Source organism: Natator depressus, chromosome 6 (assembly GCF_965152275.1).
Source record: "Natator depressus isolate rNatDep1 chromosome 6, rNatDep2.hap1, whole genome shotgun sequence".
In the NCBI taxonomy this organism is placed as follows: Eukaryota; Metazoa; Chordata; order Testudines; family Cheloniidae; genus Natator; species Natator depressus.
In genome coordinates, this window is record NC_134239.1 from 68,508,312 (window position 1) to 68,520,681 (window position 12,370).

Sequence of the window (12,370 nt, forward strand, 5' to 3'; positions counted from 1 at the left end):
AAGAACTTGTCTGTCCCTTCCAGGCACACATGGGGAATTTTGGGAAGGCACTGGAGGACTATCAACGTTTGAGTGGTTTAGCTTAGAGTCCTCATTACAAAGTTTTAATCGAAACCCACAGACATGCCAATTAGTCCAGGTTGAAAGCACCACTAAATACAGGTGAGAAGTTTGTGTGTGGCGAGGAAGCAAGTTGGGGCAAGGCTAACCTGCAGTGAAGACATACCCAATATTGGTCTGTACAGTCTTAGTTTAAACAGCCATCAGTTAATCAGAATAAAATTTCCCTGTGCTACTTTATAATGTACATCATTTCTAAAAATATATAAATACATACTGTGGCAGAGCTCCAACCTTGTCCCCTTGGGTCCCGTGCTTCCAGGTGGTTTATGCTAGCTTCAGAGGCTCACTGCAACCCTCCACATAGCCCTTCTCTCTCTAGGGCCAGGGATACAGTCTACTGAGCCCTTTTCATCATAAGCCAGCAATGGAGGTTGGTGAGAGAATTTCCACAGTTTCTGTTGCTCCTGTGGCCTTATACCAAAACAGTTTAGCCTCCTATCCTGACAGGGGCCTGTTTTCCCCTCCCAGGAGATGTTTCTGTAGTGGTGGGTTGGGGGGGGGAAAACCCGGGCCCGCTCTCTATTCCAGCCCAGGGACCCTAATGGTAGCAGCTATTGGCAGCCAACCTTTTACTGCCACAGTTGCTACATTTCCCTGGGACACTTCCCCACAGCCCTCCTGCTTCTCCCTTACCAATGACTTGAGGGTGTCTTCATTAACCAGCCCTTCAGCCACACTTCTTCTCCTCTGGCTCCCTGACTCCTCTCTGCCTGACTGGAGTGAGCCCTTTTATATGATCAGAGGGGCCTTAATTAGAGTCAGGTGGTCACATTAGCTTAATGGCCTCACCTGACTCTTTGCCCATTAATTGGAGTCAGGTGTTCTCATTAGCCTGGAGCAGCCCCTGCTCTGGTCAGTCAGGGAACAGAACCCTGTTCATCCAGCAGCCAGTAGACCCATCTTCGGCTCCTTTGCTGTACCCAAGTGGCCCGGAGGGAGGAGGAAGGCTGCTGCTCCTGCTGGGCCTTGGGCCCTTGCTTCTGCCGCCACTGCTCCTGCTCCAGCTGCTCCCCTGGCTGGGCCGGACACCACCCACCCCCCTTCTCCGCTACCTGGTTGCTGGCTAGCTGCTGGACTCCCCCACCCTTGGGTGCTGTTGCTACTTTTCCAACTACAGCCCCTTGGGGGGGGGTGCTGCTGGCCCGCTCCCCAGAGGGGGGGGAGTAAGGGACCCCTACCCCAGCCGTTGCTGCTACCGCTGCTGTGGACACCACCACCATTAACACCACTTGTGAGGGGTCCTCTCTGCCTGCCTAGCCACCGGGCTGCTGCCTGGAGCTGCTGCTGCTGCCTTTGCTGCTGCCTGAGAGCTGCCGGACCCTGAAGGAGGAGGGGACGAGGCCATCTGCTGCTGGGGGAGCACCCAAGGACTCTGTAGACCACTGTGGAGGGGGCTCGAAGGCTGAGTAACTTTTGGACTGTGCTCTTGTGGTGGGGGTTTTGACTGTGTTTGTGGGGACAGAGGGGGTGTGCCATGGAGCCTGCCCCCTAGTCCATCAGTGTATCCCCCCAACCCCCCCACCGTCAGCGCTGCCCCCTCCACGACCCCCAGTGGACACTTACCATCTGCCTCAAGCTCCTGCTTCTGCGACTCCGCTGCTTGCTTGGCCTGCTGCCCCCTTTCACCACCTTTTGGGCCTGCAGCAGCAGCCAGCCCGCACTGACTCTTCTGCAAGCGCACGTGGGCACACGTGTCCCCCACCCCATCCTGGATTGACCCCCTTCAGCAGCCCCCAGCTTTGTCCCTGGCTCCCTGCCCCATTTTTCCCCTTGCAGCCTTTTTGCCCTCCCCTTTACCCCAGCACTTCGCTGGCTTCAATTTGTTTGCCTGCCCCGCCCTTCCCCCTCTGCAGCCTTTGCTTGTTTGCCCCGCCCTTGCCTCCCAAGTTAGCCCCTAGGTTCCCTGTGCTGCCTCCAGCCTGGTTCTCCCCCCTCCCCATGTGATACCCCTGCCCTGATTGGCCCCTTATTCAGTGCGCCTATGCCCCCTCCCATGCGCTTGTGCCCTTCCCCTGTTTGAGTTTGCCCCGATCTCACTGCACTCCCCGACTGTTATGACCCCCCTCCCCTAGTGCAGCTAGAGGAGCCGGTTTTCTACTCTGAGTCAGTGACTGTCTCCCACAAGCCCTCGAAAGCCTCCCTGTCCAGCCCATCTCCTTTGGCGCCCTCCTCCCCTGCCTGCAGCCTAGCGGGGAGGAGTGATTGACCTGCCTCCCCTTTCCCCTCCTCTTTCTGGTGTCCTTCCCTCCCCCCCGATCATTATGGCAGGGGATACAACGGGTAGGGCCCCTCCAGCAGCCCTAGATACCCCTCCCCTGCCTGCCCCTCCGTCACCCCCCCAAGCCTCTACCTCAGCCGCTGCTGCCAAACCACCTGTCACCGCCCCCGCCGGGGCCCCGGCAGCGGCGGGCACCAGGGTGACCTCCGTTGCTGCCACGTCCCTCCCCCCTTAGATTCTGGGGGAGCCCCCCCCAGCCGGCAGGAAAGGCCCTGCCAAAAAGTCCGGGCCCTCCATGGCAGGGACTGCCTGCACTGCCGCAGTCCCACCACCGGCCACGGCCTCCCACTAGCTCTGCAGGTGTCCCTCCCCCGGCCCCCAGGGCGTATGCCCAGGTGGCAGCAGCCCCCCCGCCTACCATTATGTCATCTCTCCCACCCGCCGCCTCCGCTACCAGCTATAGTGGCCAGGGCCCCTTTCCCACCATGACCAGGAAACACGGCCTCCGTTGCCTCCTGGTGCCCGCCTTGCCCCACGTGGAAACGTACGTGCGGGCGTTGGCGAGGGCGGTGGGGCCCACGGCCATTGTGGTGGCCTCCAAAACGTACGGGAAGGTGGTCTTCTTCCTGGCATCGGAGGCCGCCGCTCAGGAGGCGGTGGAGAAGGGCCTGGCGGTGGGGGGCGTGTTCGTCCCCCTGCAGCCGCTGGACAACCTGGGCATCCGCCTGGTCCTGACTTCCGTCCCTCCCTTCCTTCCCAATGCCGCCCTGTTACCTGCCCTCTCTACCCTGGGGAAGCCCATCTCTGTTTTGAACCCTCTCTCCTTGGGCTGGAAGGACCCCGCCCTCCGTCACATCCTCTCGTTCCGCCGGCAAGTGCAGCTGCAACTGCCGCCGGCGGCGCGTGACCGAGAGGCGCTTGAGGGGTCCTTTTTGATCCCCTACCAGGGGGCCCATTACCGGGTGAATTATTCCACATGGGAGGCCCAGTGCTACCTCTGCCGGGCGATGGGGCACATCCGGAGGGACTGCCCCTTGGCCCGGCAAGGAGAGGCATCCGGGACCCCCGAGCCCCGGCAGGGCGCTGGCCCCGTCATCGCCGGCGCCCCTGGCTGCCCTGCGCCCAAAGCTGCCCCTCCTCCCACTCAGTCCATCATTGCTCCTGCTCGGGCCCAAGGGGCGCTCCCTCTAGCACGCCCAGACGAGCGGGAGAGCCCTGCCTCTGCTGTCTGCAATTCGGCAGGGCCTCTAGAGGAGGGTGCGACAGGGATACCGCCAAGCGTGGGAGAGGGCCCGCCCCAGGGGGACTCTTCCCTCCCTTTTTCCGCCCCACCGCTGCTTCCCACGGTCCCTGCCCCATTGTCCCTGCCCCCTGACCCAACCCATGTTAGCCGGCCCCCCGATGCCATGGAGGGCTGGGCCCTAGTCCAGGGGAAGCGGGGCAAACGGAAGGCTCGAGCTCTGCTCCTTTCTACCGATGCGGAAGCCCCCCGAAAGACCAGAAGGGGGGGCGCCAATGCCGAGCCCTCTGCCTTGCCTGCGGACGCATACCATCCCCTGGTGCCAGCTGGGGAAAACGTGGCAGCACAGGAGGGCAGTACTGTCCCCCCCTTGGAGTCCCTTCCCTCCAAGGACCCCGATGTAGCCCCACCTGCCCTGTTACTATCCGGAGCCCCCGTGAGCCTCAGGGCGAGTGTCACTTCGGGCACTAGCAGGGAGACCTCCGGGGTAGCGGACGGAGAGCTCCCCTCCATTTATGAGGAGATCAAGGCCCTGGGTCTGACCCCAGTTACCCAGGGGGAGGACGACCTCTGCTAGCGGGCCTCGATCTGAGCGACCTCACCCCGGCCCCGCCTGTCCCATGTCCCCTTCCCCTAACCGCTACCTTTGCTCCCACCTCCGAGGGTTCCCAGGGCTCCTCCATCCGCCCGGCCGTGGGTGGCACCCCGCTGTTAGCCGCCAAGTCCACCGAGGCGACCGCTGGTGCGCTGCGACTGGAACCCGAGCCCCACGGGTTGCCCCTCAAGGGCGTGGGGCGACTGACCTCCTTCCCGGGCGGGGACCCCACCAAAGGTGCTGTGACTACTATGCTGGCCGTGGTGCCAGAGCCCAGCATCATGGAGGGCCCCCTGCCTCACCCCCACCTCCCAGAGCCTGATCGAGAGAGGCCATTTTCCAACGGCTTGGCTCCTGGGGCCCAGGATCCTACCTTTGCCCCTCTCCCTGGCTCTGCACCCAACCCTTGCCTTGCCCTTACTCTGGATCCCTGCCCCTGATGTCAACCCTGTCCCTGTCCCCCCCACCTCCCGTGCTATCATTGCTGCCCCTGGGGCCGTCATCTCCTCGCTCCTAGAGGATAGCCCCCAGGGAGCGGCTTCTGTATTCCCCAGTCCCGACTCACTCGGGACTGCTACCTTCCCTCCGCTGCCCCCAATCAAGCCAGGGTTTGAGGGGGGCTGCGTGGCGCCAGCCCATCGGGCGCCACGTCGGGGGTCTGCCCCTTGCCTGCCTGTTTCGGTGGGCCACAGGGCTGTGTCACTAGTCCCTCCGGAGGACAGCCGGGGGCTAATGGCCCCGGCCCCCCATACGCTGCGGGAGGAGCTGCGGGAGTTCCTTGAGAACGTCCGGGGCTCCCGTAACAAGGTGCAGCTCGCCCTGCAGCGATGGGGGGATTTCCATCCCATCCTCCGGGCCGCAAGGGCCCTTATGGGGGAGGGTAAAAGGACCGGGAAGCAGGCTGCCACAACTTACCAGCGGGTCCGCCTCTTCCGTGACTCCCTAATTACCTACGGGGTACGTCACGGATTGTTGCGCGGCCTGTTGGGAACTGCGAGCGTCCCTGCCGGCGAGGATCCCCCCCAGCCCTCCTCATGGCACCTCTTACCATCATCACGTTAAACACCCGGGGCTGTAGGATGGGTCTCCACAGGTGCCAGGTGCTCTCTTTCCTTCGGGAGGGGGGGGTACTCTGTGATTTTTCCTGCAGGAGACCCATACGGATCCGGCCGCCGAAGCTAGCTGGCAGCTGGAATGGGGGGACAGAGTCTACTTTAGCCATCTCACAGTTCGTACGGCTGGAGTGGCGACCCTGTTCTCCCCCGACCTACGGCCTGAGGTGCTGGGGGTCGCCGAGGCTGTGCCGGGCCGCCTGCTGCACCTCCGGGTCCGTTTGGAGGGGCTCATGGTCAATCTTGTCAACGTCTATGCCCCGACATCGGGCCCGGAGCGGCTACGTTTCTTTCAGCAGGCGTCCGCCTTCCTCGGCACTTTGGATCCTCACCAGTGCCTGGTCCTGGGCGGGGACTTTAATACGACCCTCGAGGAGCGGGACCGCTCGGGGACCGAGCAGTGCCCGGCCGCCGCGGGCGTCCTCCGGGAGATAGTCGACCATCACTCCCTGGTGGACGTCTGGCGCGACCACCACCCGGACGACGTCTCGACGTTCACCTTTGTCCGGGTGGAGGCCCGTCGGTCATGCTACTCCCAGTTGGACCGCATCTATTTATCACGTTTCCATCTTTCACAGGCCCACTCCTCCAGCATCCGGCCAGCCCCATTCTCCGATCATCACCTGGCCACCATGACGGTCTCTCTCTGTGCAGAGAGGCCGGGGCTGGCCTATTGGCATTTTAATAACAGCTTGTTGGAGGACGTGGGCTTCGTGGCATCCTGCCAGGAGTTCTGGTTGGCCTGGCGAGGGCAGCGGCGTGCCTTTCCCTCGGCACGGTGGTGGTGGGACCTAGGGAAGGGGCGCACCCGGCTCTTCTGCCGTGACTACACCCAGGGCGCCAGCCGACGGAGGGATGCGGCAATAGGGCAGTTGGAACGGGAGGTCTTAGAGCTGGAGAGGCATCTGGCTGCCAGCCCCGAGGATCCATCCCTCTGCGGGGCGTGCTGGGAGAAGCGGGAGGAGCTCCGGGCCCTCGAGGACCATCGGGCCCGGGGTGCTTTTGTTCAATCCCGCATCCGCCTCCTTGGGGAGATGGATTGCGGCTCCCGCTTCTTCTACACCCTAGAGAAAAAGAGGGGGGCCAAGAAGCACGTAACCTGCCTCCTCGCAGAGGATGGCACCCCCGTCACGGATCCGGTGGAGATGTGCGGGAGGGCCAGGGCCTTCTATGCAGGCCTTTTCTCCCTGGATCCCACCAATCCTAACGCTTGCAAAGTGCTCCGGGACGAACCCCCGACGGTCAGCATGGGCGACCGAGACCGGCTAGAGCTGCCTCTCACGCTGGCAGAGTTCTCAGAAGCTCTCCGCCGCATGCCCACCAATAAATCTCCGGGCATGGACGGGCTGACCGTGGAGTTCTACCGCGCGTTCTGGGACGTCCTCGGCCCAGACTTAGTTACTGTCTGGGCCCAGTCTTTGCAGAGCGGGGTCCTCCCTCTTTTGTGCAGGTGAGCCATGCTCGCCTTATTGCCAAAGAAGGGGGACCGCCGCGATTTACGAAATTGGCGTCCCGTCTCGCTCCTCAGCACGGACTACAAGGTCGTAGCGAAAGCCATCTCGCTGCGGCTAGGGTCCGTGCTGGCGGACGTGATCCACCCAGACCAGACCTACACCGTCCCGGGCCGCAACATCTTCGACAACCTATATCTGGTCCGGGACCTTTTGGAACTCGGGTGTAGGGACGCTGTCGTTCGCCCTCCTGTCCCTGGATCAGGAGAAGGAGTTCGACAGGGTGGATCACGGGTATCTCCTGGGCACTCTGCGAGCGTTTGGCTTGGGACCCCAGGTTGTGGGTTTTCTCCAGGTGCTGTATGCCTCCGCAGAGTGTCTGGTCAGGCTCAAGTGGACCCTGACTGAACCGGTCAGCTTCGGGCAAGGAGTATGGCAGGGGTGGCCCCTCTCGGGCCAGCTGTATGCTCTGGCGATTGAGCCCTTCCTCTGTCTCCTCCGCAGGAGGTTGACAGGGTTGGTGCTATGGGAGCCGGAGCTGCGGCTGGTCCTGTCGGCGTACGCCGCTGATGTACTCCTCGTGGTCCAGGACCTGGGTGACTTGGTGCGGGTGGAGGCTTGCCAGGTTGTGTACTCGGCAGCCTCCTCCGCCCGGGTCAACTGGGTCAAGAGCTCTGGCTTGGTGGTAGGGGACTGGCGGCAGGCGAGCTCCCTCCCACCCGCGCTTCAAGCCATCCGGTGGAGCGTGGGTCCGCTGCTCTATCTCGGTGTTTACCTTTCTGCCACGCATCCATCTCCGCCGGAGAACTGGCACGGTTTAGAGGGCAGGGTGGTAGAGCGGCTCCGGAGATGGACAGGACTACTCCGGTGTCTGTCCTTTCGAGGGCGGGCACTGGTGCTCAATCAACTAGTCCTGTCCATGCTCTGGTACCGGCTCAACACCCTGGTTCCGGCCCCGGATTTCCTGGCCAACCTCCGGAAATTGATTCTGGAGTTCTTCTGGTCAGGACTGCACTGGGTCTCTGCAGGGGTTCTCCATCTACCCCTGGAGAAGGGAGGGCAGGGCCTGAAGTGTCTCCGCACTCAGGTCCATGTCTTCCGCCTCCAGGCCCTGCAGAGGCTCCTTTATGGTACAGGTAGTCCGGCGTGGAGCATATTGGCGTACACCTTCCTGCGCTGCCTCCGAGGGCTCCGATATGACCAGCAGCTCCTTTATCTCCATCCGAGGGGTCTTCCGTGAGACCTCTCCGGGCTGCCGCTCTTCTACCAGGACCTCCTCCGGACCTGGAAACTGTTCGCAGCGGCCAGGTCGGTGGCGGCCTCCGTGGGGGAAGATCTCCTCGCGGAGCCCCTGCTACACAACCCCCAGCTCCGTGTGCAGGTGGCGGAGTCCCCCTCGGTGTGCCAGAGGTTGGTCCTGGCAGAAGTCACCAAAGTCGGAGACCTCCTGGACTACGACCGGGGAGACTGGCTGGATCCCCTGATGCTTGCTCAGTGCATGGGGCTCTCCAGACCTCGTACTGCCCTGCGCGTACTTCAGGAGGTGAGGGCCGCTTTGCTGCCCGCCGCTCGGGTTTACCTCGACCGGGTCCTGCGAGAGGGCGTGCCCCGCCCACCCTCCACCCCAGGCCCTCCGGACCTTTTCATCGGGCCCCTGCCCCGTGGACCTGACCGACCCCTCCGCCCCTTCACCGTGAGCCGGCTACGCGAGCTGCAGCCGGTCTGGTTCCAGACCGCGCCAAAACAACATCTCTACACGCTCGTGCTCCACACCCTTCATGTCCTCACCCTCGCATCCCACCCTGACACGAAGTGGCAGGACCTCCTGCAACCTCTAGAGGGCGAGGTGCCCCGGTGGGCCAGCCTCTATTCCACCTTAGTCCCGAGGCCCGCCGGGGATATCAGTTGGCGGCTCCTTCATGGGGCCGTGAGCATGGGCGTGTACTTGGCGCGGTTCACCCCAATCCCGGACACCTGCCCCTTTTGCGGCGTGAGGGAAACCCTGGCGCACGTCTATTTGGAGTGCGCCAGGTTGCAGCCCCTATTCCGGCTCCTCACGAATATTTTGTTAAGGTTTTGGTTGCACTTTTCTCCTCACCTCCTTATCTATGCACTCCCTGTCCGTGGCCCCACTAAGTCACGGGACCTCCTGGTCAACCTCCTCCTGGCCCTGGCTAAAGTGGCCATCTATAAAACCAAGGTGAGGAGGTTGGCCGATGGAGTCTCCTGCGACTGCGGGGCCTATTTCCGATCCTCTGTCCGTTCACGCCTCCGGGCAGAGTTCCTCTGGGCGGCGTCCACTGACTCCCCTGACGCCTTTGAGGAGCGGTGGGCGCTGTCCGGGGTTCTCTGCTCCGTGTCCCCGTCCGGTTCCCTTCGTTTGACCCTTTGACCGCACTCCTGTCCCTGTTGTTCATTAGTTGTCCCCCGTAATTATTTGGTTTCCCAGGTCCTGTGGATCTCCCCCTTAGGCTGGGGGGGGATCCTTTAGCAGTGGGCGAGCTTCGCCCGCCCACTTCCTGGATCCCAATAAGGGCTACTCTTTTTTGTACCCAACTGGCCTGGGTCTATCACAATACATATTTTAACCTTGTTCATGGTTTCAGCTTTCATCTCTGATTCTAAGAAGTCTGATGCTATACATTAAATTAGTCTGTGCAAAGAATGGAATAACCCCTACTGGAATTTTTAAATCTGTTTTAAAACACACTTCCCTCCCCTTGCGAGAGTTTGGAGGTGGGGTCAGTCTCTTGATATTAGAAAAAGCTGTTTAAAGGACTTCGTAAAGTTTCATTAAAGAGTCAATGACACTACTCCTGTGAATGAGGACTGCAGAATCAGGTCTAATATTGATGACTGTAAACTCTTAAGGGCAGGAGCTTGTCTTTTTATTTGAGCTGTGAATTGCCATGTATGCCTATGGCTTTGTAAAAATAATCATCATTTTCATAAAAGGTGACTCAAGAAGTTACAGAAATCAAACAGATCTTGCTACACAAGTCATTGTTTGATTCCAAACAAGATGTTGTTTCTGTTTGCACCAAGCAAGTGGGCAAGGCACTTTCCAAAAACCCAAACACTTCCTCTTCCCAAATCAAAGGAGGAAACCTTGAGCCACACATGAGCCAGAAATAGGTGGGTCCATATGTAACACTGACATTAGCAACAACAGAATTAGCAATCTTGACATCTGGCAAAAGCATAAGTAGAAAAGAAAATAGTTAAATTCACTATTAATTGGAACACTAAATTTCCCATTAACAAGCCACTTAGCCACTATTGCTGAAAAATGGTGATAACACTTAACTACCTTTAAGATCTATGAATGAAAAGCGCTGTAAATGCTAAGTATTTTCATAATTTATGGAGATTACTGGGGAAATTGTTATACAAGGCCATCTAAAAGAGCCTCTTTGCTAACAGCAGTTTTGCTGCTCTGTGTGGGGGGAAAGAGACACTGTACATTTATCCTCAGATGAAAAAGGACGTCATGTATGGAGAAACCCACATGATTCTAAATTAATCATGTTGAATTAACTCCAACTGATGTTTCCTTTGGCTAGTGTTAAAATGTAAGCTAGTCTATTGATCAGTTAATTCAAAAGGATTATCTTCAATAAATGAGGTTTATTCAGAAGCCTTATAAGTGCTGTAACCCAAAAGAGAGCTCTCCACTGTTTTCTGCAGTAGCTGATTGTGGCTAACTAGGAGCTCTGACCGCCTATTGCAACAAGATAAAATGAATATAAAACTGAATTTGCAGAGATAAAGTAATCAAAGTGACAGGCCATCTATTAACATAAAAGTTTCAGCTACACAGTTTGTGCACTGGTATAAAATTATTTTCATTAGGGGTACATTGGGTTTTGGGTTTTTTTCAAATCTAAGTTATTATATTGGTACAACCCTAGTGTGGAAATGGTTATGCTGCTGTATAGGTGCCTTATATACCTATAGCTTATTCTCTTCTTGTACAAAAATAGCTTGCTGGCATATATAAAGCACTTTTATACTGATAACTGTATCCACATTGGGGGTTGTACCACTTTAACATACTGGTATATTTACAAGCAGTGAAATTTTGGTTTGTAGACAAGGCAATGTCTCTCCCTTCATAAAACTTAACAGTCTTGAAATACCAAACAAAATATAAGCAGGTCAGCTCTTATGGCTCCAGAATTCCCTGCCAGACTTCTGATAAGCAAGCCCCTCCATCCTTCTGTTCCTAAGCAAAGTACTTCTTTCATGGCTCTCTCTCAAAATCTCAGTCTAACTAGGTTCAGTTGCATATCTGATGCCTACAGATTGCTTCTTCCTAGTTACTATCATTTCAGGGAGGGACTCCCAGATGGGCCTGATAAATCCAAGCAGTGAACCTAGACTTGGTTAATCCCCAGATCCCCACAACACTATCCTGATTGTCAGAGACTCCCCCAAGAAGGCAAAAGGGGCAGAAGGCATAATGGCTGGGGAGAAAAGGGACCATTGGAATAACCCACCACACAACTGAGGCACGTGGTGAGGAAGCTCCCATTTTTCTTGCATGCTTCAGAAAGGGCTGAGCACCTGCACGCTGCACATCCGTCCTCTTTCAGTTGTTTCAAAGTTGGGCACACAAACACTCTAGTCACTTCTGGAAATCCTGGCCTACTAGCTTAACCTGACTGCTGTGATATTTACCTGTCTGATCTGTAGCATATTTTCTGCCTTCAAAAGATATTCTTCTCAAATCACCAGATAATTCTGTACCAGAGAAGTTGTTTACATGGACTACTATGAGTGTACATGCTAAGCTTTAAGGCTATTTTTGCCTTTTCTCTGACACACAAAAATGCACACAACTAATATACAGAAAACCTCTCTAAAATGACCTAATATTAAATATACTGATTGTTAACTATGCTGTAGCCTAGCTGAGCATTATAACCTGGTAAGTTTTTCGTCCATTTTACTATCTATCTGTGCTCTAGGCTTATTCCAGAGGAATCCTTTCACTAAGACTCTAAACTTGCAACACACACTTCAGGTCTTTCTTGAAGACAGAACTGTAAGGAGACTCTGGAATATGTTTGACGCATATAACCATCAGTAAAACAATTAAAATGGAAAAACTACCAAGAACACCTGGTCTCTGCAAACTCCTCAACATTTGTGCCATCTTATTGTGACCTCCTGTTTGCTCTGTCTGTACATTTACTTTAATTACCTTATGAAATTACCAGTATAATTTCTCACTTATTTTCAAATAGGCATGACGAAGGGAACCAAATCTTCATAAGGTACCAGAAGCTCTATTGTTGAAACAAATGTTAGGCTACTGACATTAGCTCAATTTGCTTCAGTTCTAGGTCCCTGTGTCCCTAGGTAAGTAGACCAGGAAATCTTAATTTGACTTTATTTTAGAGGGTAGAAGAGCAATGGTTATTCAAAGATTTAAATTAGAATTACAGTCCTACTGTCTTTTGCTATGTCAGTTTTAGGTGCAAAGCTTTAAAGTGCTGAAAAAGGAAATACTTCCATAGGTCCCTAGGCCCTAATCCTGCAAACTGTTCCACATGGGGAGAGCCCGGCACCTGCACAGAGCCAAACTGATTCAAGGTTGGCCCATACGGAGCAATTTATAGAATTGGG

At 56.7% G+C, this 12,370-nt stretch overlaps 1 protein-coding gene across 1 annotated transcript in view; it reads right to left on the reverse strand.

Moving 5' to 3' along the window:
• Positions 1 to 12,370, reverse strand: part of STARD9 (StAR related lipid transfer domain containing 9) — a 200,271-nt gene that overhangs the window by 160,840 nt on the left and 27,061 nt on the right. The window lies entirely within an intron of this gene.